Here is a 25,969-nt window from a genome sequence, read left to right as displayed (position 1 = left end):
ATCATCGAAGAGGCACCAATGGAGGTGGTGAACCCCATCCGACATGGTGTCTAGATTGGATCTGGTGGTTCTGGACTCTGCAGCGGTTGGATGAATATTTCGTCGACTCCCCTAGGATTTCTGGAATATTGAGGTATTTATAGAGCAAAGAGTGAAGGAAATATGCCCTAGAGGCAATAATAAAGTTATTATTTATTTCCTTATATCATGATAAATGTTTATTATTCATGCTAGAATTGTATTAACCGGAAACATAATACATGTGTGAATACATAAACAAACTTAATGTCACTAGTATGCCTCTACTTGACTAGCTCATTAATCAAAGATGGTTATGTTTCCTAACCATAGACATGAGTTGTCATTTGATTAACGGGATCACATCATTAGTAGAATGACGTGATTGACATGACCCATTCCGTTAGCTTAGCACTTGATCGTTTAGTATGTTGCTATTGCTTCCTTCATGACTTATACATGTTCCTACAACTATGAGATTATGCAACTCCCGTTTACCGGAGGAACACTTTGTGTGCTACCAAACGTCACAACGTAACTGGGTGATTATAAAGGAGCTCTACAGGTGTCTCCAAAGGTACATGTTGAGTTGGCGTATTTCGAGATTAGGTTTTGTCACTCCGATTGTCGGAGAGGTATCTCTGGGCCCTCTCGTTAATGCACATCACTCTAAGCCTTGCAAGAAATGTAGCTAATGAGTTAGTTACGGAATGATGCATTACATAACGAGTAAAGAGACTTGCCAGTAACGATATTGAACTAGGTACCGGGATACCGACGATCGAATCTCGGGCAAGTAACATACCGATGACAAAGGGAACAACGTATGTTGTTATGCGGTTTGACCGATAAAGATCTTCGTAGAATATGTAGGAGCCAATATGGATATCCAGGTTCCGCTATTGGTTATTTACCAGAGAGATGTCTCGGTCATGTCTACATAGTTCTCGAACCCGTAGGGTCCGCACGCTTAGCGTTTGTTGACGATATAGTATTATATGAGTTATGTATGTTGGTAACCGAATGTTGTTCGGAGTCCCGGATGAGATCACGGACATGACGAGGAACTCCGGATTGGTCCGGAGATAAAGTTTGATATATGGGATAATAGTGTTTGATCTCCGGAAGGGTTTCGGAATTCACCGGAAGGGGTTCCGGATGTTTCCCGAAATGTTTGGGTACGAGAACACATTATTTGGGCCAAAGGGGAAAGCCCACGAGGCTTTTGGAAAGTGCAAAAGGAAGTTTTGCGGAGACCAGAGGCTAGACGCTAGGAACCCTGGCATCTAGGGGGTACACGCCAGGAACCCTGGCGTCTAGCCCTGGAGTCCGTGTAGGACTCTTGCCTTTCAGGCAAAACTGACTTTGAGGAGGCTTTTACTCCAAGTTTCGACCCCAGGGCTCAACATATAAATGGAGGGGCAGGGCTAGCACCAAAGACACATCAAGAAACACCAAGCTGTGTGCCGGCAACCCCGTCCCCTCTAGTTTCTCCTCCGTTATAGTTTCCATAGTGCTTAGGCGAAGCCCTGCGGAGATTGTTCTTCACCAACACCGTCACCACGCCGTCGTGCTGCCGGAACTCATCTACTACTTCGCCCGTCTTGCTGGATCGAGAAGGAGAGGACGTCATCGAGCTGAACGTGTGCAGAACTTGGAGGTGCCGTGCGTTCGGTACTAGGATCGGTCGGATCGTGAAGACGTATGACTACATCAACCACGTTGTCATAACGCTTCCGCTTACGGTCTACGAGGGTACGTAGACGACACTCTCCCCTCTCGTTGCTATGCATCACCATGATCTTGTGTGTGCATAGGAATTTTTTTGAAATTACTATGTTCCCCAACAGTGGCATCCGAGCCAGGTTTTATGCGTAGATGTTATATGCACGAGTAGAACACAAGTGAGTTGTGGGCGATACAAGTCATACTGCTTACCAGCATGTCATACTTTGGTTCGGCGGTATTGTTGGATGAAGCGGCCCGGACCGACATTACGCGTACGCTTACGCGAGACTGGTTCTACCGACGTGCTTTGCACACGGGTGGCTAGCAGGTGTCAGTTTCTCCAACTTTAGTTGAACCGAGTATGGCTACACCCGGTCCTTGCGAACGTTAAAACAGCACTAACTTGACGAACTATCGTTGTGGTTTTGATACGTAGGTAAGAATGGTTCTTGCCAAACCCGTAGCAGCCACGTAAAATTTGCAACAACAAAGTAGAGGACGTCTAACTTGTTTTTGCAGGGCATGTTGTGATGTGATATGGTCAAGACGTGATGCTATATTTTATTGTATGAGATGATCATGTTTTGTAACCGAGTTATCGGCAACTGGCAGGAGCCATATGGTTGTCGCTTTATTGTATGAAATGCAAGCGCCATGTAATTGCTTTACTTTATCACTAAGCGGTAGCGATAGTCGTAGAAGCAATAGATGGCGAAACGACAACGATGCTACGATGGAGATCAAGGTGTCGCGTCGGTGACGATGGTGATCACGACGGTGCTTCGGAGATGGAGATCACAAGCACAAGATGATGATGGCCATATCATATCACTTATATTGATTACATGTGATGTTTATCCTTTATGCGACGGTAGCATTATAAGATGATCTCTCACTAATTATCAATAAGTGTTCTCCCTGAGTATGCACCGTTGCGAAAGTTCTTCGTGCTGAGACACCACGTGATGATCGGGTGTGATAGGCTCTACGTTCAAATACAATGGGTGCAAAACAGTTGCACACGCGGAATACTCAGGTTGAACTTGACGAGCCTAGCATATACAGATATGGCCTCAGAACACGGAGACTGAAAGGTCGAACGTGAATCATATAGTAGATATGATCAACATAGTGATGTTCACCATTGAAAACTACTCCATCTCACGTGATGATCGGACATGGTTTAGTTGATTGGATCACGTGATCACTTAGATGACTAGAGATATGTCTGTCTAAGTGGGAGTTCTTCAGTAATATGATTAATTGAACTTAAATTTATCATGAACTTAGTACCTGATAGTATTTTGCTTGTCTATGTTTGTTGTAGATAGATGGCTCGTGCTGTTGTTCCGTTGAATTTTAATGCGTTCCTTGAGAAAGCTAAGTTGAAAGATGATGGTAGCAATTACACGGACTGGGTCCGTAACTTGAGGATTATCCTCATTGTTGCACAGAAGAATTACGTCCTAGAAGCACCGCTGGGTGCCAGGCCTGCTGCAGATGCAACTGACGACATTAAGAATGTCTGGCAGAGCAAAGCTGATGACTACTCGATAGCTTAGTGTGCCATGCTTTACGGCTTAGAACCGGGACTACAACGACGTTTTGAACGTCATGGAGCATATGAGATGTTCCAGGAGTTGAAGTTAATATTTCAAGAAAATGCCCGGATTGAGAGATATGAATTCTCCAATAAGTTCTATAGCTGCAAGATGGAGGAGAATAGTTCTGTCAGTGAACATATACTCAAAATGTCTGGGTATAATAATCACTTGATTCAACTGGGAGTTAATCTTCCTGATGATAGTGTCATTGACAGAATTCTTCAATCACTGCCACCAAGCTACAAGAGCTTCATGATGAACTATAATATGCAAGGGATGGACAAGACTATTCCTGAGCTCTTCGCAATGCTAAAGGCTGCGGAGGTAGAAATCAAGAAGGAGCATCAAGTGTTGATGGTCAACAAGACCACCAGTTTTAAGAAAAAGGGCAAAGGGAAGAAGAAGGGGAACTTCAAGAAGAACAGCAAACAAGTTGTTGCTCAAGAGAAGAAACCCAAATCTGGACCTAAGCCTGAGACTAAGTGCTTCTACTGCAAACAGACTGGTCACTAGAAGCGGAACTGCCCCCAAGTATTTGGCGGATAAGAAGGATGGCAAGGTGAGCAAAGGTATATGTGATATACATGTTATTGATGTGTACCTTACTAAAGCTCGCAATAGCACCTGGGTATTTGCTACTGGTTCTGTTGCTAATATTTGCAACTCGAAATAGGGACTACGAATTAAGCGAAGATTGGCTAAGGACGAGGTGACGATGCGCGTGGGAAATGGTTCCAAAGTCGATGTGATCGCAGTCGGCACGCTACCTCTACATTTACCCTCGGGATTAGTTTTAGACCTGAATAATTGTTATTTGGTGCCAGCGTTAAGCATGAACATTATATCTGGATCTTGTTTGATGCGAGACGATTATTCATTTAAATCTGAGAATAATGGTTGTTCTATTTATATGAGTAATATCTTTTATGGTCATGCACCCTTGAAGAGTGGTCTATTTTTATTAAATCTCGATAGTAGTGATACACATATTCATAATATTGAAGCCAAAAGATGTAGAGTTAATAATGATAGTGCGACTTATTTGTGGCACTGTCGTTTGGGTCATATTGGTGTAAAGCGCATGAAAAAACTCCATACTGATGGACTTCTGGAATCACTTGATTATGAATCACTTGGTACTTGCGAACCGTGCCTCATGGGCAAGATGACTAAAACGCCGTTCTCCGGAACTATGGAGCGAGCAACTGATTTGTTGGAAATTATACATACTGATGTGTGTGGTCCAATGAATGTTGAGGCTCGCGGTGGATATCGTTATTTTCTCACCTTCACAGATGATTTAAGCATATATGGGTATATCTACTTAATGAAACACAAGTCTGAAACATTTGAAAAGTTCAAAGAATTTTAGAGTGAAGTGGAAAATCATCGTAACAAGAAAATAAAGTTTCTACGATCTGATCGTGGAGGAGAATATTTGAGTTACGAGTTTGGTTTACATTTGAAACAATGCAGAATAGTTTCGCAACTCACGCCACTCGGAACACCACAGCGTAATGGTGTGTCCGAACATCGTAATCATACTTTACTAGATATGGCGCGATCTATGATGTCTCTTACTAATTTACCGCTATCGTTTTGGGGTTATGCTTTAGAGACGATCGCATTCACGTTAAATAGGGCACCATCAAAATCCATTGAGACGACGCCTTATGAACTGTGGTTTGGCAAGAAACCAAAGTTGTCGTTTCTTAAAGTTTGGGGCTGCGATGCTTATGTGAAGAAACTTCAACCAGATAAGCTCGAACCCAAATCGGAGAAATGTGTCTTCATAGGATACCCAAAAGAGACTATTGGGTACACCTTCTATCATAGATCTGAAGGCAAGACTTTTGTTGCTAAATTCGGATCCTTTCTAGAGAAGGAGTTTCTCTCGAAAGAAGTGAGTGGGAGGAAAGTAGAACTTGATGAGGTAACTGTACCTGCTCCCTTATTGGAAAGTAGTTCATCACATGAACCGGTTCCTGTGAAGACTACACTAATCAGTGAGGAAGTTGATGATATTGATCATGAAACTTCAGATCAAGTTACTACCGAACCTCGTAGGTCAACCAGAGTAAGATTCGCACCAGAGTGGTACAGTAATCCTATTCTGGAAGTCATGTTACTTGACCATGGCGAACCTACGAACTATGAGGAAGCAATGATGAGCCCAGATTCAACAAAATGGCTTGAGGCCATGAAATCTGAGATGGGATCCATGTATAATAACAAAGTATGGACTTTGGTTGACTTGCCCGATGATCTGCAAGCCATCGAGAATAAATGGATCTTCAAGAAGAAGACTGACGCTGATGGTAATGTAACTCTCTACAAAGCTCGACTTGTTGCGAAAGGTTTTCGACAAGTTCAAGGAGTTGACTATGATGAGACTTTCTCACCCGTAGCGATGCTTAAGTCTGTACGGATCATGTTAGCAATTATCGCATTTTATGATTATGAAATATGGCAAATGGATGTCAAAACTGCATTCCTGAATGGATTTCTGGAAGAAGAGTTGTATATGATGCAACCGGAAGGTTTTGTCGATCCAAAAGGTGCTAACAAAGTGTGCAAGCTCCAATGATCCATTTATGGACTGGTGCAAGCCTCTCGGAGTTGGAATAAATGCTTTGATAGTGTGATCAAAGCATATGGTTTTATACAGACTTTTGGAGAAGCCTGTATTTACAAGAAAGTGAGTGGGAGCTCTGTAGCATTTCTGATACTATATGTAGACGACATATTGTTAATTGGAAATGATATAGAATTTCTGGATAGCATAAAGGGATACTTGAATAAAAGTTTTTCGATGAAAGACCTCGGTGAAGCTGCTTACATATTGGGCATCAAGATCTATAGAGAGATCAAGACGCTTAATTGGACTTTCACAAAGCACATACCTTGATAAAGTTTTGAAAAAGTTCAAAATGGATCAGGCAAAGAAAGGGTTCTTGCTTGTATTACAAGGTGTGAAGTTGAGTCAGACTCAATGCCAGACCACAGCAGAAGATAGAGAGAAAATGAAAGATGTTCCCTATGCTTCAGCCATAGGCTCTATCATGTATGCAATGCTGTGTACCAGACCTGATGTATGCTTAGCAATAAGTTTAGCAGGGAGGTACCAAAGTAATCCAGGAGTGGAACACTGGACAGCGGTCAAGAACATTCTGAAATACCTGAAAAGGACTAAGGATATGTTTCTCGTTTATGGAGGTGACAAAGGGCTAGTCGTAAATGGTTACGTCGATGCAAGCTTTGACACTGATCCGGACGATTCTAAATCGCAAACCGGATACGTATTTATATTGAACGGTGGAGCTGTCAGTTGGTGCAGTTCTAAACAAAGTGTTGTGGCGGGATCTACATGCGAAGCGGAGTACATAGCTACTTCGGAAGCAGCAAATGAAGGAGTCTAGATGAAGGAGTTCATTTCCGATCTAGGTGTCATACCTAGTGCATCGGGACCAATGAAGATCTTCTATGACAATACTGGTGCAATTGCCTTGGCAAAGGAATCTAGATTTCACAAGAGGACCAAGCACATCAAGAGATGCTTCAATTCCATCCGGGACTAAGTCCAAGTGGGAGACAGAGAGGTTTGCAAGATACATACGGATCTGAATGTTACAGACCCATTGACTAAGCCTCTTCCACGAGAAAAACATGATCAACACCAAGGCTCCATGGGTGTTAGAATCATTATTGTGTAATCTAGATTATTGACTCTAGTGCAAGTGGGAGACTGAAGGAAATATGCCCTAGAGGCAATAATAAAGTTATTATTTATTACCTTATATCATGATAAATGTTTATTATTCATGCTAGAATTGTATTAACCGGAAAAATAATACATGTGTGAATACATAGACAAACTTAATGTCACTAGTATGCCTCTACTTGACTAGCTCATTAATCAAAGATGGTTATCTTTCCTAACCATAGACATGAGTTGTCAGTTGATTAACGGGATCACATCATTAGTAGAATGTGTTGGAAATATGCCCTAGAGGCAATAATAAAATGGTTATTATTATATTTCTTTGTTCATGATAATTGTCTATTGTTCATGCTATAATTGTATTATCCGGAAATCGTAATACATGTGTGAATACATAGACCACAACAAGTCCCTAGTGAGCCTCTAGTTGACTAGCTCGTTGATCAACAGATAGTCATGGTTTCCTGACTATGGACATTGGATGTCATTGATAACGGGATCACATCATTAGGAGAATGATGTGATGGACAAGACCCAATCCTAAGCATAGCACAAAGATCGTGTAGTTCGTTTCGCTAGAGCTTTTCCAAATGTCAAGTATCATTTCCTTGGACCATGAGATTGTGCAACTCCCGGATACCGTAGGAGTGCTTTGGGTGTGCCAAATGTCACAACGTAACTGTGTGACTATAAAGGTGCACTACGGGTATCTCCGAAAGTGTCTGTTGGGTTGGCACGAATTGAGACTAGGATTTGTCACTCCGTATGACGGAGAGGTATCTCTGGGCCCACTCGGTAATGCATCATCATAATGAGCTCAATGTGACCAAGTGTCTGGTCATGGGATCATCCATTACGGTACGAGTAAAGTGACTTGCCGATAACGAGATTGAACGAGGTATTGGGATACCAACGAATGAGTCTCGGGCAAGTAACGTACTGATTGACAAAGGGAATTGTATACGGGATTGATTGAATCCTTGACATCATGGTTCATCCGATGAGATCATCAAGGAGCATGTGGGAGCCAACATGGGTATCCAGATCCCGTTGTTGGTTAATGACCGGAGAGGCGTCTCGGTCATGTCTGCATGTCTCCCGAACCCGTAGGTTCTACACACTTAAGGTTCGGTGACGCTAGGGTTGTAGAGATATGAGTATGCAGTAACCCAAAAGTTGTTCGGAGTCCCAGATGAGATTCCGGACGTCATGAGGAGTTCCGAAATGGTCCGGAGGTGAAGAATTATATATAGGAAGTGCAGTTTCGGCCATTGGGAAAGTTTCGGGGGTCACCGGTATTATACCGGGACCACCGGAAGGGTCTCGGGGGTCCACCGGGTGGGGCCACCTATCCCGGAGGGCCCCGTGGGCTGAAGTGGGAGGGGAACCAGCCCCTGGTGGGCTGGTGCGCCCCCCCCCCTTGCCCCCCCCCCCCCCCCCCGCCTGCGCCTAGGGTTGGAAACCCCCTTGGCCGCCGCCCCCCCTTGGAGATCCCATCTCCTAGGGCCGGCACCCCCCCAGGGGGCCTATATAAAGAGGGGGGGAGGGAGGGTAGCCGCACCCAAGTCCCTGGCGCCTCCCTCTCCCCACGCACCACCTCTCCCTCTCGCAGAAGCTTGGCGAAGCCCTGCCGTGATCGCTGCTGCATCCACCACCACGCCGTCGTGCTGCTGGATCTTCATCAACCTCTCCTTCCTCCTTGCTGGATCAAGAAGGAGGAGACGTCTTCCCAACCGTACGTGTGTTGAACGCGGAGGTGTCGTCCGTTCGACGCTAGGATCTCCGGTGATTTGGATCACGACGAGTACGACTACCTCAACCCCGTTCTCTTGAACGCTTCCGCACGCGATCTACAAGGGTATGTAGATGCACTCCCCTCTCTCGTTGCTAGATGACTCCATATATTGATCTTGGTGAAGCGTAGATTTTTTTTATTTTCTGCAACGTTCCCCAACAGTGGTATCAGAGCTAGGTCTATGCGTAGTTACTATGCACGAGTAGAACACAAAGAAGTTGTGGGCGTAGATGTTGTCAATTTTCTTGCCACTACTAGTATTATATTGCTTCGGCGGCATCGTGGGATGAAGCGGCCCGGACCGACCTTACACGTACGTTTACGTGAGACAGGTTCCACCGACTGACATGCACTAGTTGCATAAGGTGGCTAGCGGGTGTCTGTCTCTCCCACTTTAGTTGGAGCGGATTCGATGAAAAGGGTCCTTATGAAGGGTAAATAGAAATTGGCACATCACGTTATGGTTTTACGTAGGTAAGAAACGTTCTTGCTAGAACACCTATAGAAGCCACGTAAAAACTTGCAACAACAATTAGAGGACGTCTAACTTGTTTTTGCAGCAAGTGTTTTATGATGTGATATGGCCAAAGGATGTGATGAATGATATATGTGATGTATGAGATGATCATGTTCTTGTAATAGGAATCACGACTTGCATGTCGATGAGTATGACAACCGGCAGGAGCCATAGGAGTTCTCTTTATTTTTTGTATGACCTGCGTGTCATTAAAGAACGCCATGTAAATTACTTTACTTTATTGCTAAACGCGTTAGCCATAGAAGTAGAAGTAGTCGTTGGCGTGACAACTTCATGAAGACACGATGATGGAGATCATGGTGTCATGCCGGTGACAAAGATGATCATGGCGCCCCGAAGATGGAGATCAAAGGAGCAATATGATATTGGCCATATCATGTCACTATTTGATTGCATGTGATGTTTATCATGTTTTACATCTTATTTGCTTAGAACGATGGTAGCTTAAATAAGATGATCCCTCGAAATAATTTCAAGAAAAGTGTTCCCCCTAACTGTGCACCATTGCGAAGGTTCGTTGTTTCAAAGCACCACGTGATGATCGGGTGTGATAGATCCTAACGTTCGAATACAACGGGTGTAAGCCAGATTTACACACGCAATACACTTAGGTTGACTTGACGAGCCTAGCATGTACAAACATGGCCTTGGAATACGGAAGACCGAAAGGTCGAGCATGAGTCGTATAGAAGATACGATCAACATGAAGGTGTTCACCGATGTTAACTAGTCCGTCTCACGTGATGATCGGACACGGCCTAGTTGACTCGGATCATGTTTCACTTAGATGACTATAGGGATGTCTGTCTAAGTGGGAGTTCATTGAATAATTTGATTAGATGAACTTAATTATCATGAACTTAGTCTAAAACCTTTGCAAAATGTCTTGTAGATCAAATGGCCAACGCTCATGTCCACCTCAACTTCAACGCGTTCCTAGAGAAAACCAAGCTGAAAGATGATGGCAGCAACTATACAGACTGGGTCCGGAACCCGAGGAGCATCCTCATACCTGCCAAGAAAGATTATGTCCTAGAAGAGCCGCTAGGTGAAGCACCAATCCGAGAGAACCAAGACGTTATGAAGGCTTGGCAGACTCGTGCTGATGATTACTCCCTCGTTCAGTGCGGCATGCTTTACAGCTTAGAACCGGGGCTCCAAAAGCGTTTTGAGCAACACGGAGCATATGAGATGTTCGAGGAGCTGAAAATGGTTTTCCAAGCTCATGCCCGGGTCGAGAGATATGAAGTCTCCGACAAGTTCTTCAGCTGTAAGATGGAGGAAAATAGTTCTGTCAGTGAGCACATACTCAAGATGTCTGGGTTGCACAACCGCTTGACTCAGCTGGGAGTTTCTCCCAGATGACACGGTCATTGATAGAAACCTTCAGTCGCTTCCACCGAGCTACAAGAGCTTTGTGATGAACTTCAATATGCAGGGGATGGAAAAGACCATTCCTGAGGTATATTCAATGTTGAAATCAGCAGAGGTAGAGATCAAAAAGGAACATCAAGTGTTGATAGTGAATAAAACCACTAAGTTCAAGAAGGGCAAGGGTAAGAAGAACTTCAAGAAGGACGGCAAGGGAGTTGCCGCGCCCGGTAAGCCAGTTGCTGGGAAGAAGTCAAACAATGGACCCAAGCCTGAGACTGAGTGCTTTTATTGCAAGGGAAGTGGTCACTGGAAGCGGAACTGCCCCAAGTACTTAGTGGATAAGAAGGCCGGCAAAACCAAAGGTATATGTGATATACATGTAATTGATGTGTACCTTACCAGTGCTCATAGTAGCTCCTGGGTATTTGATACTGGTGCGGTTGCTCATATTTGTAACTCAAAACAGGAGCTGCGGAATAAGCGAAGACTGGCGAAGGACGAGGTGACGATGCGCGTCAGGAATGGTTCCAAGGTCGATGTGATCGCCGTCGGCACGCTACCTCTACATTTACCTACGGGATTAGTTTTAAACCTCAATAATTGTTATTTAGTACCAGCTTTGAGCATGAACATTGTATCAGGATCTCGTTTAATTCGATATGGCTACTCATTTAAATCCGAGAATAATGGTTGTTCTATTTACATGAGTGATATGTTTTATGGTCATGCCCCGCTGGTGAATGGTTTATTCTTAATGAATCTCGAGCGTAATGTTACACATATTCATTGTGTGAATACCAAAAGATGTAAAGTTGATAACGATAGTCCCACATACTTGTGGTACTGCCGCCTTGGTCACATTGGTGTCAAGCGCATGAAGAAGCTCCATGTTGATGGACTTTTAGAGTCTCTAGATTATGAATCGTTTGACACATGCGAACCATGCCTCATGGGCAAAATGACCAAGACTCCGTTCTCTGGAACAATGGAGCGAGCAACCAACTTATTGGAAATCATACATATTGATGTGTGCGGTCCAATGAGCATTGAGGCTCGCGGAGGATATCGTTATGTTCTCACTCTCACTGATGACTTGAGTAGATATGGGTATGTCTACTTGATGAAACACAAGTCTGAGACCTTTGAAAAGTTCAAGGAATTTCAGAATGAGGTAGAGAATCAACGTGACCGAAAGATAAAGTTCTTACGATCAGATCGTGGGGGAGAATATTTAAGTCATGAATTTGGTACGCACTTAAGGAAATGTGGAATCGTTTCACAACTCACGCCGCCTGGAACACCTCAGCGTAACGGTGTGTCTGAACGTCGTAATTGCAATCTATTGGATATGGTGTGATCTATGATGTCACTTATCGATTTACCGCTATCATTTTGGGGATACGCTCCAGAGACAGCTACATTCACTTTAAATAGGGCACCGTCTAAATCCGTTGAGACGACACCGTATGAATTATGGTTTGGGAAGAAACCTAAGCTGTCGTTTCTAAAAGTTTGGGGATGCGATGCTTATGTCAAGAAACTTCAACCTGAGAAGCTCAAACCCAAGTCGGAAAAATGCGTCTTCATAGGATACCCTAAGGAAACCATTGGGTATACCTTCTACTTAAGATCCGAGGGCAAGATCTTTGTTGCCAAGAACGAGTCCTTTCTGGAGAAAGAGTTTCTCTCGAAAGAATTAAGTGGTAGGAAAGTAGAGCTTGATGAAGTACTACCTCTTGAAACGGTAAGTAGCGCAACTCAGGAAGATGTTCCTATGGTGCCTGCACCGACAAGAGAGGAGGTTAATGATGATGATCAAGATACTTCAGATCAAGCTCCTATTGAACTTCGAAGGTCCACAAGGACACGTTCCGCACCAGAGTGGTACGGCAACCCTGTTTTGGAAATCATGTTGTTAGACAACGGTGAACCTTCGAACTATGAAGAAGCGATGGCGGGCCTAGATTCCAACAAATGGCTTGAAGCCATGCAATCCGAGATAGGATCCATGTATGAAAACAAAGTATGGACTTTGACAGACTTGCCCGATGATCGGCGAGCAATAGAAAACAAATGGATCTTTAAGAAGAAGACGGACGCGGATGGTAATGTTACCATATATAAAGCTCGACTTGTCGCCAAGGGTTATCGACAAGTTCAAGGGGTTGACTACGATGAGACTTTCTCTCCCGTAGCGACGCTGAAGTCCATCCGAATCATATTAGCAATTGCCGCATACTATGATTATGAGATATGGCAAATGGACGTCAAAACGGCATTCCTTAACGGTCACCTTAAGGAAGAACTATATATGATGCAGCCAGAAGGTTTTGTCGAACCTAAGAATGCTAACAAGGTATGCAAGCTCCAGCGCTCCATCTATGGGCTGGTGCAAGCATCTCGGAGTTGGAACATTCACTTTAATGAAATGATCAAAGCGTTTGGGTTTATGCAGACTTATGGAGAAGCCTGCGTTTACAAGAAAGTGAGTGGGAGCTTTGTAACATTCTCATATTATATGTGGATGACATACTTCTGATGGGAAATGATATAGAACTTTTGGACAGCATTAAGGCCTACTTGAATAAGTGTTTTTCAATGAAGGACCTTGGAGAAGCTGCTTACATATGAGGCATCAAGATCTATAGAGATAGATCGAGACGCCTCATAGGTCTTTCACAAAGCACATACCTTGATAAGATATTGAAGAAGTTCAATATGGATCAGTCCAAGAAGGGGTTCTTGCATGTGTTGCAAGGTGTGAAATTGAGCTCGGCTCAATGCCCGACAATGGCAGAAGATAGAGAAAAGATGAGTGTCGTCCCCTATGCCTCAGCCATAGGGTCTATCATGTATGCCATGACCTGTACCAGACCTGATATAAACCTTGCCGTAAGTTTGGTAGGAAGGTACCAAAGTAATCCCGGCATGAAACACTGGACATCGGTCAAGAACATCCTTAAGTACCTTAAAAGGACTAAGGATATGTTTCTCGTATATGGAGGTGATGAAGAGCTCGTCGTAAAGGTTTACGTCGACGCCAGCTTCGACACAGATCTGGATGACTCTAAGTCATAAACCGGATACGTGTATATTTTGAATGGTGGGGCAGTAAGCTGGTGCAGTTGCAAGCAGAGCGTCGTGGCGGGATCTACATGTGAAGCGGAGTACATGGCAGCCTCGGAGGCAGCGCATGAAGCTATCTGGGTGAAGGAGTTCATCACCGACCTAGGAGTCATACCCAATGCGTCAGGGCCGATCACACTCTTCTGTGACAACACTGGAGCTATTGCACTTGCCAAGGAACCCAGGTTTCACAAGAAGACCAGGCACATCAAGCGTCGCTTCAACTCCATCCGTGAAAATGTTCAAGATGGAGACATAGATATTTGTAAAGTGCATACGAACCTGAATGTAGCAGATCCATTGACTAAACCTCTCCCTAGAGCAAAACATGATCAACACCAGAACGCAATGGGTGTTCGATACATCACAATGTAACTAGATTATTGACTCTAGTGCAAGTGGGAGACTATTGGAAATATGCCCTAGAGGCAATAACAAAATGGTTATTATTATATTTCTTTGTTCATGATAATTGTCTATTGTTCATGCTATAATTGTATTATCCAGAAATCGTAATACATGTGTGAATACATAGACCACAACAAGTCCCTAGTGAGCCTCTAGTTGACTAGCTCGTTGATCAACAGATAGTCATCGTTTCCTGACTATGGACATTGGATGTCATTGATAACGGGATCACATCATTAGGAGAATGATGTGATGGACAAGACCCAATCCTAAGCATAGCACAAAGATCGTGTAGTTCGTTTCGCTAGAGCTTTTCCAAATGTCAAGTATCATTTCCTTGGACCATGAGATTGTGCAACTCCCGGATATCGTAGGAGTGCTTTGGGTGTACCAAACATCACAACGTAACTGGGTGACTATAAAGGTGCACTACGGGTATCTCCGAAAGTGTCTGTTGGGTTGGCACGAATCGAGACTGGGATTTGTCACTCCGTATGACGAAGAGGTATCTCTGGGCCCACTCGGTAATGCATCATCATAATGAGCTCAATGTGACCAAGTGTCTAGTCACGGGATCATGCATTATGGTACGAGTAAAGTGATTTGCCGGTAATGAGATTGAACGAGGTATTGGGATACCGACGATTGAGTCTCGGGCAAGTAACGTACCGATTGACAAAGGGAATTGTATACGGGATTGATTGAATCCTTGACATCGTGGTTCATCCGATGAGATCATCGAGGAGCATGTGGGAGCCAACATGGGTATCCAGATCCCACTGTTCGTTAATGACCGGAGAGGCGTCTCATTCATGTCTGCATGTCTCCCGAACCCGTAGGGTCTACACACTTAAGGTTTGGTGACTCTAGGGTTGTAGAGATATGAGTATGCAGTAACCTGAAAGTTGTTCGGAGTCCCGGATGAGATCCCAGATGTCACGAGGAGTTCCGTAATGGTCCAGAGGTGAAGAATTATATATAGGAAGTGCAGTTTCGGCCATCGGGAAAGTTTCGGGGGTCAGCGGTATTGTACCGGGACCACCGGAAGGGTCCCGGGGGTCCACCGGGTGGGGCCACCTATCCCGAAGGGCCCCGTGGGATGAAGTGGGAGGGGAACCAGCCCCTGGTTGTCTGGTGCGCCCCCCTTGCCCCCCCCCTGCGCCTAGGGTTGGAAACCCTAGGGGTGGGGGTGCCTCCAATTGCCTTAGGGGGCAAGCCACCCCCTTGGCCGCCGCCGCCCCTTGGAGATCCCATCTCCTAGGGTTGGCGCCCCCCAGGGGGCCTATATAAAGAGGGGGGAGGGAGGGCAGCCACACCCAAGTCCCTGGTGCCTCCCTCTCCCCACACACCACCTCTCCCTCTCGCAGAAGCTTGGCGAAGCCCTGCCGTGATCGCTGCTGCATCCACCACCACGACGTCGTGCTGCTGGATCTTCATCAACCTCTCCTCCCCCCTTGCTGGATCAAGAAGGAGGAGACGTCTTCCCAACCGTACGTGTGTTGAACGCGGAGGTGTCGTCCGTTCGGCGCTAGGATCTCCGGTGATTTGGATCATGACGAGTACGACTACCTCAACCCCGTTCTCTTGAACGCTTCCGCACGTGATCTACAAGGGTATGTAGATGCACTCCCCTCTCTTGTTGCTAGATGACTCCCTAGATTGATCTTGGTGAAGCGTAGAAAATTTTATTTTCTGCAACGTTCCCCAACAAAATGATGTGATTGACATGACCCATTCCGTTAGCTTAGCACTTGATCGTTTAGTATGTTGCTATTGCTTTCTTCATGACTTATACATTTTCCTACAACTATGAGGTTATGCAACTCCTGTTTACCGGGGGAACACTTTGTGTGCTACCAAATGTCACAACGTAACTAGGTGATTATAAAGGAGCTCTACAGGTGTCTCCAAAGGTACATGTTGAGTTGGCGTGTTTTGAGATTAGGTTTTGTCACTCCGATTGTCGGAGAGGTATCTCTGGGCCCTCTCAGTAATGCACATCACTATAAGCCTTGAAAGCAATGTAGCTAATGAGTTAGTTACAGAATGATGCATTACATAATGAGTAAAGAGACTAGCCGGTAACGAGATTGAACTAGGTATTGGGATACCGACGATCGAATCTCAGGCAAGTAACATACCGATGACAAAGGGAACAACGTATGTTGTTATGCGGTTTGACCGATAAAGATCTTCGTAGAATATGTAGGAACCAATATGAGAATCCAGGTTCCACTATTGGTTATTGACCAGAAGTGAGTCTTGGTCATGTCTACATAGTTCTCGAACCCATAGGGTCCGCACGCTTAACATTCAATGACGATCGGTATTATATGAGTTATGTATGTTGGTAACCGAATGTTGTTCGGTGTCCCGGATGAGATCACAGACATGACGAGGAACTCCGGAATGGTCCGGAGATAAAGTTTGATATATGGGATAATAGTGTTTGATCTCCGGAAGGGTTCCGGAATTCACTGGAAGGGGTTCCGGATGTTTCCCAAAATGTTTGGGTACGAGAACACGTTATTTGGGCCAAAGGGGAAAGCCCACAAGGCTTTTGGAAAGTGCAAAAGGAAGTTTTGCGGAGACCAGAGGCTAGACGCCAGGAACCCTGGCGTCTCGGGGGTAGATGCCAGGAACCCTGGCGTTTAGCCCTGGAGTCCATGTAGGACTCTTGCCTTTCGGGCAAAACCAACTTTGAGGAGGCTTTTACTCCAAGTTTCAACCCCAGGGCTCAACATATAAATAGAGGGGCAGGGCTAGCACCAAAGACACATCAAGAAACACCAAGCCATATGCCGGCAACCCCGTCCCCTCTAGTTTATCCTCCGTCATAGTTTCTGTAGTGCTTAGGAGAAGCCCTGCGGAGATTGTTCTTCACCAACACCGTCACCACGCCGTCGTGCTGCCGCAACTCATCTACTACTTCGCCCGTCTTGCTGGATCGAGAAGGCGGGGACGTCATCGAGCTGAACATGTGCAGAACTTGGAGGTGTCGTGCGTTCGGTACTTGGATAGGTCGGATCGTGAAGACATACGACTACATCAACCGCGTTGTCATAACGCTTCCGCTTACGGTCTACGAGGGTACGTAGACGACACTCTCCGCTCTCATTGCTATGCATCACCATGATCTTGTGTGTGCGTAGGATTTTTTTTGAAATTACTATGTTCCCCAACAAAGAGGTGGTCTGGGGGGCACTCGAGGTGGGCACAACCCACCAGGGCACGCCCTTGTGCGTTGTGCCTCGCTCTGGGCACCCCCAGGCGCAGCCAGGGTCCGTTTTGTTCCTGTTGTCCCATAAAAATTCTCCATAAAGCTTCATGGCATTTGGACTCCATCTGATATTGATTTTCCGCGATGTAAAAAACAACAACTGGCGCTAGGCACTATGTCAATAGGTTAGTACCAAAAAATGATATAAAATGACTATAACTGATTGTAAAACATCCAAGATTGATAATATAACAACATGGAACAATCAAAAATTATAGATACATTGGAGACGTATCAGTCACTGCCATGAACTTGGACAGGGCCGGGTACCCAAGGATGGCGTTGTACGGAAGGTGAATGTGGGCGACATCGAAGTCAATGAGCTCAGTGCGGTAGTTGTCGCGCTTGCCGAAGGTGACAGGGAGGCGGATCTGCCCTATCAGGGTGGTGGAGCTGTCGGTCACTCCTGAGAAAGGCTTGGTGGGCTGCAGCTGGTCATAGGGCACCTGGTGGCGGTCGAACGTTTCGACGGAGAGCACATTCAGTCCCGCACCACCATCGATGAGTGTATTGGTGACGAGGACGTTGCTGATGACAGGCGAGCAGAGCATCGGGAGGGCGCCGGCCGTGGCCGCACACTTGAGCTGGTCGGACGAGCTTAAGGTGATGGTGCACTTGGACCACCTGAGCGGACACGTAGCCTCGAGCTTGGGGAGGGCCGAGTTCACCTCACGGGCAAACTGCTTGAAGATTCGATGAGAGGCAGGGGCCTGAGCGCCGTCCAGGATGCAGGTGATGGAACGAGGCTCCTGGAAGCCCCCAGCCCCCTCGTCCTGGTGGTGGTCATCGTTCCTTCTTGGTGGTGGTGGTAGCGGAGGGAGACCAACGTTGCCCTGAGGTCGGTCCTCACGAGGCTGGTCCCTCCATGGGCCCTCTTGAGGCTGGCCCTGCCAGCGTTCCTCACGAGGCTGATCATGCCACTCTTGGCGGGGGTCGCGGCCGTCCCAGCATCCTCCACTTCGGCCACCTGCGTGGCTGTAGCCTCGATCATTGTGCTTAGGGCGTTGACCAAGGCGCCCGTTGCAAATGGCCTTGGGCTCCGGGCAGTCGTTGGTGTTGTGGTTGTGCACATTGTGGAAGACGCATAACAGGCGACTGCCCTTGGAGGACTCCGGGTGATCGCAGCCGCGCTTCATCTTTGGTTCGGCGGCGAGTACGACTGCCCCCTTACCCTTCACGTCCTTGGCCTTGTCTTTCTTGTCCTCTGGGTCGGCCTTCAGGAGCTCGAGGAGGGAGAGGCGTCCTTCCTCAGCTCTTATGCACTTGGTCACCATGTTGAACATCTCTAGGGCCGTGCATAGGTCCTCGTGTATGGCGAGCTCTTCCTTCATCTTGACGTCACGGACACCATTAGTGAACATGGAGATGATGGCCTCGTCCGACACCTTGGGGATCTTGAGATGAATGTTGTTGAAGCGTTGGATGTACTTCTGCAGGGTCTCCCCTGGCTATTGCTTGATGCGCCCCAGGTCACTCGCAGCTGGCGGGCGGTCGCGAGTGCCCTGGAAGTTGGCGATGAAATGCTCGCGCATCTCGTCTAGGAGGAGATCGATCCCGCGGGCAGGTTCAAGAGCCACGAGCATGCTCCATCCTTGAGGGCCATAGGAAACCAGTTCGCCATAACCTTCTCGTCGCCGTTGGCCGCCTCGATGCTCAGCTCATAAAGCTGCAGGAACTCAACAGGGTCGGGGGTACCGTCGTAGCGCGGAGGCAGGTCAGGCTTGAACTTCCGTGGCCACACGATGCTGCATAGCTCCGAAGTGAAGGCGCGGCAACCCGCTATGGTCACGGGGGCCCGCCGCTGGAGCGGAGCCTGATCTTGGAGCTCGCGCGCCACCACCACAGGCAGCGCGCGGTCTTGACGTGGCGGTGATGGAAGCGCACGCGCCTCTCCTTGCGACCGCTGGACCACCTGGCAGCTTTCTTCTTCACGCACCGGTGCCCTACACGGCGAGTCATGCTGCGGGGCCTCGCGCCTTGGCCCGAGGGCGACGTCTTGACGGGGAGGCGGAGGAGGTGCTCCGTGGGCTATGTCACCCGCAGCAGGCGGCAGGCAAGGTAGCGAGAGTGACGATGTAGTAGAGCCCCCGGCGGCGCTGACAAGCTCGGCGATGCGGTCCAGCCAGTCTTCGTAGAGGTCGCCGACGGGGCGACAACGCAGGAGCTCCCACGCCATGAGCAACACAGCCTGCGCATTCACCGGGCGGTGACGAGCATGTGACGATGAACCGGCCGGAGTCAGTGACAGGGTGGCGGTGCGCCCATCACGCCACACGGAGGGGTGGAGCGATGAAGCTTGCTGCTCGTGCCCCACCGGGCCAGTAGCGGCGTTGGCGGCAGGCGATGGGGAACATAGGGAGGCCCGCCAGCAGGCACCGTCTAGGCGAAGGTGGCCCGACACTGAGCGCGAGCTCGAGGGCGTCAGCCATGGAAGCGGTGGAGTGCTGGTGGGTCGACCGACGGAAGAGAGGCTCTGACACACCCCTACCCGGCGCGCCAAATGTCATATTTCGGGTTCCGTAGACCCTTGAGAGGTTCGAACTTTGGGGTGCGTGTGAAGAACTCAACCTCCCCAATCTTCCTACTCTCTAATCTCACAGCCTAGCTCGTCGAACTGAATGGAAAAGAGAGACATAGTAGTTTACCCAGGCTCGGCCCACCTTGCGGTGTAAAAATCTACTCCTGCTTTGTGGTGGATTAGTCTCGAGGGGCTAAGGATGAACTAGTACAGTGGGAGAACAACCTCAGGAGGAGGAATGTTCTTGTGCTTGATGAGCTAGTGGGAGTGAGGGTGATCTGAATGATTCGTCCCTTTCTACGGTGGTGGTGCTGCTCTATTTATAGGGGTCTTGGTCCTCTTCCCAAAATGAAGGCGGAAAGGGATCCCACAACGACCAAATTCGAAGGGAGACAACTAGTACGTGCTATCCTGACAAAAGTAGTCTTTGCCTGCAAAAGCCTCTGGTCATGACGCCGTGGTGGGCTCGACGATGACCTCCGTCCTGCCGTCCTGGCGGTCTTGGTCTTGTTGCACCAGAATGGAAACCTTTGGTTGATTTCTCAGGACTCCGCGCCTGCGCTTGCCTCTTTAGCACCAAAGAGGAAACTGGTACACTACGCCGCTGGCGCCCGCTTGGCCTTGGTCGTCATGGCTCACGTCATCCGAACCTCATGAGGTGAGCCTTGCATAGAGATCACTGCTCCTCGGGAGCCAGCCTGGGGAGGCCACCCCCCGTGGAGGTCCTGGTGTTGTCCGCTTCACGAGGCTTGACCCCTCGCGAGGGTCTTGATCTGTTTGTTGTTCTAGCTGGACCATACCAGGCCATCGATGGAGCCACGCCGTGGGCTGCAGGTAGGCAAGTCTGGGTACCCCCGTCCCCAGAACGCAGACAGCAGCCGCGCGAGGTGCAGTTGTAGGCGGTTGTGGAGGAAAACAACACCAGTTGCACCTCCTACACGCCGCCAACGGACTATCAAGCAGCTCGGTGGGACAACGACAGCGCTGGCGCCACCATTTCCATCATGGACCTCATGTCCACCAGTGACAGACAGGTCATGGACTCCTTCGAGGATCAGTAGGCCACGGGAGGCGGCAGGGCTTATGTCCCATGTGGGCCGGTTTGTCTCCCGTGTTAAACTCGTCCTCGCCAGAGACCGCACCTTCACTTCACAGATCTTATCGTCGGTGTTCATGGAGACGGCAGATGGAGGACGACACGGATTTGGACGCCGGGCGCCGCCGCCGTAGGATAGGGGTTTAGGGCCGGGTCGGTTTTTTTGTTCTAAATGTTCGAAATGTAATGAAAATCCGTCGTGTTTGTATGAAATGACGTGTCTATACGAAATCTGGCCATGTTTGCACGAATTTCCTGTGGTTTGTTGAAAAAGTCCGCGGACTGGTCCCTGTCCGCGGACGGATGCGGGAGGAAATTTGTGGGTTGTTATTGGAGATGCCCTAACGCCGTGTATCAACAGATAAAGGAGCTACAAGGTTTGGCAATGAAGAGAAAAATGTTACCCTGCAAGTTACAATTTGCCCTGCTTAGGAGCTGAATGTTATTGTTCGCACACAAATACGTCAGTGTGTACCCTCAATGTCGGGGGTGATGTACCGCAGCTCACGTCGAAAGAGACCCGTCGAGAAGCGCGGTACACAAGCAGTCCAGCGGGCGTTTTTGTAGACACAAAACCCCACACGCCTGGGAGAGACCCTGTCAGGGCGCGGCGGCTATGGGCTGCCCTAGGTCGACCTGGTCGCCCTAGGGCCTCGAGGTTCGCCGCCCTGCAAACGAAGAACGAATGAGAACGAGAAGAAGAAGAACTAGGGTTAAGGAGAAAAAATAAAAGATAAAAAGTGGTAGATGATTTTGTCGATTATGTGTTGTTCAATCGGCCATCACCTCTCATCCATTTATGAGGCGGCTGAACTTCCGTACAAGAAAAGGGCTCCAAATCCCGTCCAAATCTTTTCAAAATTAACCGAACTCGGATTTAGGCAAGTATAAGACATCAGTTTGGTTTTTGACTCTCACAGGCCACAAACGACCTCAGATGAAGATGCACCCAAAAGCAAATTTAACCGTTTCGACGAGGCGAACAACTTTTATGTTGAATGTTTTTCGATTTGAGACCACCTTAATGGCTGAATCGCTCGCGTGACCTATCAGACATCACCCACATGGGTGTCTGATGCCCCGGACCAGTTTTTACTCATGATATGTCCGCAGTGCATTTGCTTCAACTTTTGCATACGACCTCGGAATGAGGCGATTTTTATATCGAAATCGATCGCTTCGACGAGGCGGAGACAACTCATGTATAAAAGTTTCTCATATGAGGCTGTCTTGGAGTCCTAATAGGCCGAACAGTACTCTGCATACAAAATCCTAGTACTTCGAGCACAACTTCGGCCTTTGAGATGAGATCAGATGGCGATGGCCCAAACTTTAAAGATTTTCATGTCGACAATACGAAATTTTTTCATGTAGATCACTTCTCCATTTCAGACAATCTTAATTAATTTTTGACCGTGCCAAAATCCGATGTCAACAGCTATGTGCGTGAAAAAAAAACCTTTATTAGATGAGCTGCTCTCCGGAGACACATTAATATGCAATGCAATATTTTCATCAATACTCACTCGATTCAAGGTGAAATTCTACTATTTAAACTAGGGTTCCTACTATAGTCCAGTACCTACCATCGCACAAATACGTCAACATAAGAGCATATATTTCCATAATCATAAGGCCTTAGGAGCAATGGCAACCCAGACAACACAGGAAATCAAACATGTTTTCTGTGTGTAACAATCACAATCTCTAAAAATCCTATGTAGAAAATACAGACACGCAACCTTCAGTCAAAATACGGATTACACAGGCTTACACATGCTTCAGAATCAACACACAAAAAAGAGGGGGATTTAGTAACAAACAAGATGCATCCAAGAATGCCAAAACAATGGTACACAGATAACAATAGCACATAAAACAAATCCATACCACAAATAATGATGCACATTACCTCTGACTTTATCTTCAATAGGAAAATGAGATCAGATTTCATGCATCTAGGAAGGGAATTGAAGTTTGAGAGGTGGCTCGGGTAGCATGAATTTCACCAGAAAACAAGAAAGGTGGGAGAAGAGGGTGGGGCCATCCGAGGGAGAAAAGAGGGCCACACGAGAAATAGAAGAGGGTTCGTCGGGGTGAAGGGGAGAGAGGAGTTGCTGCCTGGGAGTCAATTGTGAAAGAGGGAGGGGGAAGAAAGCTTGGGGAGAGGCGGAACTAACCTCTGTAGCCATGGTTATGTTGCCGTCACAAAGGGCTTTGCGGTCAAGCGAGCAACGGGTGGCATCAACTGCTACTGTCTAAGGAGTAAATACTCTACATTGAGAATGGTTCGTTTTTACAACAAAATAACAAAAAGTGGTTATACAACTCATTCAACCCCTCACAACCAAATGAAAAAAAAACTAGCTATCCCCAACCGAGTGGTTAAGGATACCCTCAACCAAGCCAACTTGGCACACAAACCAAACACCACTTAATGGACTACTTCCCTTCTCTCTCCTTCCCTCTCAATACCATGTCCATGGTGCCATTTTCCTTTATTACCCCTCTATCTTTTCTTACAGAAGACAATACAGATGCAGATGCTCATACATACGCATATACACTCACCTCTATAAACGCATGTGAAGGAAATATGCCCTAGAGGCAATAATAGAGTTGTTATTTATATTTCCTTATATCATGATAAATGTTTATTATTCATGCTAGAATTGTATTAACCGGAAACTTAGTACATGTGTGAATACATAGACAAAACAGAGTGTCCCTAGTATGCCTCTACTTGACCAGCTCGTTAATCAAAGATGGTTATGTTTCCTGACCATAGACATGTGTTGTCATTTGATGAATGGGATCACGTCATTAGAGAATGATGTGATGGACAAGACCCATCCGTTAGCATAGCATTATGATCGTTGAGTTTTATTGCTATTGCTTTCTTCATGACTTATACATGTTCCTCTGACTATGAGATTATGCAACTCCCGAATACCGGAGGAACACCTTGTGTGCCATCAAACGTCACAACATAACTGGGTGATTATAAAGATGCTCTACAGGTGTCTCCGAAGGTGTTTGTTGGGTTGTCATAGATCGAGATTAGTATTTGTCACTCTGTGTATCAGAGAGGTATCTCTGGGCCCTCTCGGTAATGCACATCACTATAAGCCTTGCAAGCAATGTGACTAATGAGTTAGTTGCGGGACGATGCATTTCGGAACGAGTAAAGAGACTTGCCGGTAATGAGATTGAACTAGGTATGATGATACCAACGATCGAATCTCGGGCAAGTAACATACTGATGACAAAGGGAACAACGTATGTTGTTATGCGGTTTGACCGATAAAGATCTTCGTAGAATATGTAGGAGCCAATATGAGCATCCAGGTTCCGTTATTGGTTATTAACTGGAGATGTGTCTCGGTCATGTCTACATAGTTCTCGAATCCGTAGGGTCCGCACGCTTAACATTCGATGATGATTTGTATTATGAGTTATGCGTTTTGATGTATTGAAGGTCGTTCGGAGTCCCAGATGAGATCAGGGACATGACGAGGAGTCTCGAAATGGTCGAGACGTAAAGATCGATATATTGAAAGGCTAGATTCGGACATCGGAAAGGTTCCGAGTGATTCGGGTATTTTTCGGAGTACCGGAGAGTTAGGGGAATTCGCCGGAGGAAGTGGTGGGCCTTAATGGGCCATACGGGAAAGGAGAGAAGGGCCTCAAGGGGTGGCCGCATGCCTCCCCCATGACAAGTCCGAATTTGACTAGGGAGGGGGCGGAGCCCCCCTCTCTTTCCCTCTCCTTCTCCTACTCCTTCCCTCTCTCCCCTCTTTGAAAAGGAAGGGGACTCCAACTTGGATTGGGAATCCTAGTTGGACTCCCCCTATAGGCGCGCCCCTCCTAGGCCGGCCTCCTTTTCCTCCTCCCTCCTTTATATACGTGGCCAAGGGGGTATCCCAAGACACACAAGTTGATCTTTTAGCCGTGTGCGGTGCCCCCCTCCACAGTTATACACCTCGGTCACATCGTCGTAGTGCTTAGGCGAAGCCCTGCGCCGGTAACTTCATCATCACCATCACCACGTTGTCATGCTGACAAAACTCTCCCTCGGCCTCAGCTGGATCAAGAGTACGAGGGACGTCACCGAGCTGAACGTGTGCAGATCGCGGAGGTGCCGTGTGTTCAGTACTTGATCAGTTGGATCGCGAAGACGTTCGACTACATCAACCGCGTTAATAAATGCTTCCGCTTTCGGTCTATGAGGGTACATAGACACACTCTCCCCACCCGTTGTTATGCTTCTCCTAGATAGATCCTGCGTGATTGTAGGCAATTTTTTTGAAATACTACGTTTCCCAACAGCACGCACACTCACCCTACCCTTATAAGCACCTTCAAAAAAATGAGCAACTGGTGTCTGCTAGACTACGTCGGTATTTCCCCAAAGAGGAAGGGATGATGCAGCATATCGACGGTAGGTATTTCCCTCAGTGATGAGACCAAGGTTATTGAACCAGTAGGAGAATCACGGAACACTACGTGAACGGCGCCTGCACACAAATAACAAATACTCGCAACCTGACGTGTTAAAGGGGTTGTCAATTCCTTTCGGCAACGGCACCAGAAATTGGCAAACGGACGTGAGAAAGTTGTAATAATTTGATAGATAGATCTCGCAGGAACGCAAGATAAAATAAACTGTAGCAAGGTATTTTTGTATTTTTGGTTTAATAGATCTGAAAATAAAAGCAAATAAAATAGATTGCAAAGGCAAATATAATAAAGAAGAGACCCGG

Source organism: Triticum aestivum, chromosome 5B, assembly GCF_018294505.1.
Source record: "Triticum aestivum cultivar Chinese Spring chromosome 5B, IWGSC CS RefSeq v2.1, whole genome shotgun sequence".
NCBI classification, from domain to species: domain Eukaryota; kingdom Viridiplantae; phylum Streptophyta; class Magnoliopsida; order Poales; family Poaceae; genus Triticum; species Triticum aestivum.
The sequence above is the reverse complement of the archived record's forward strand: the minus strand, read 5'-3'. Positions refer to the sequence as shown.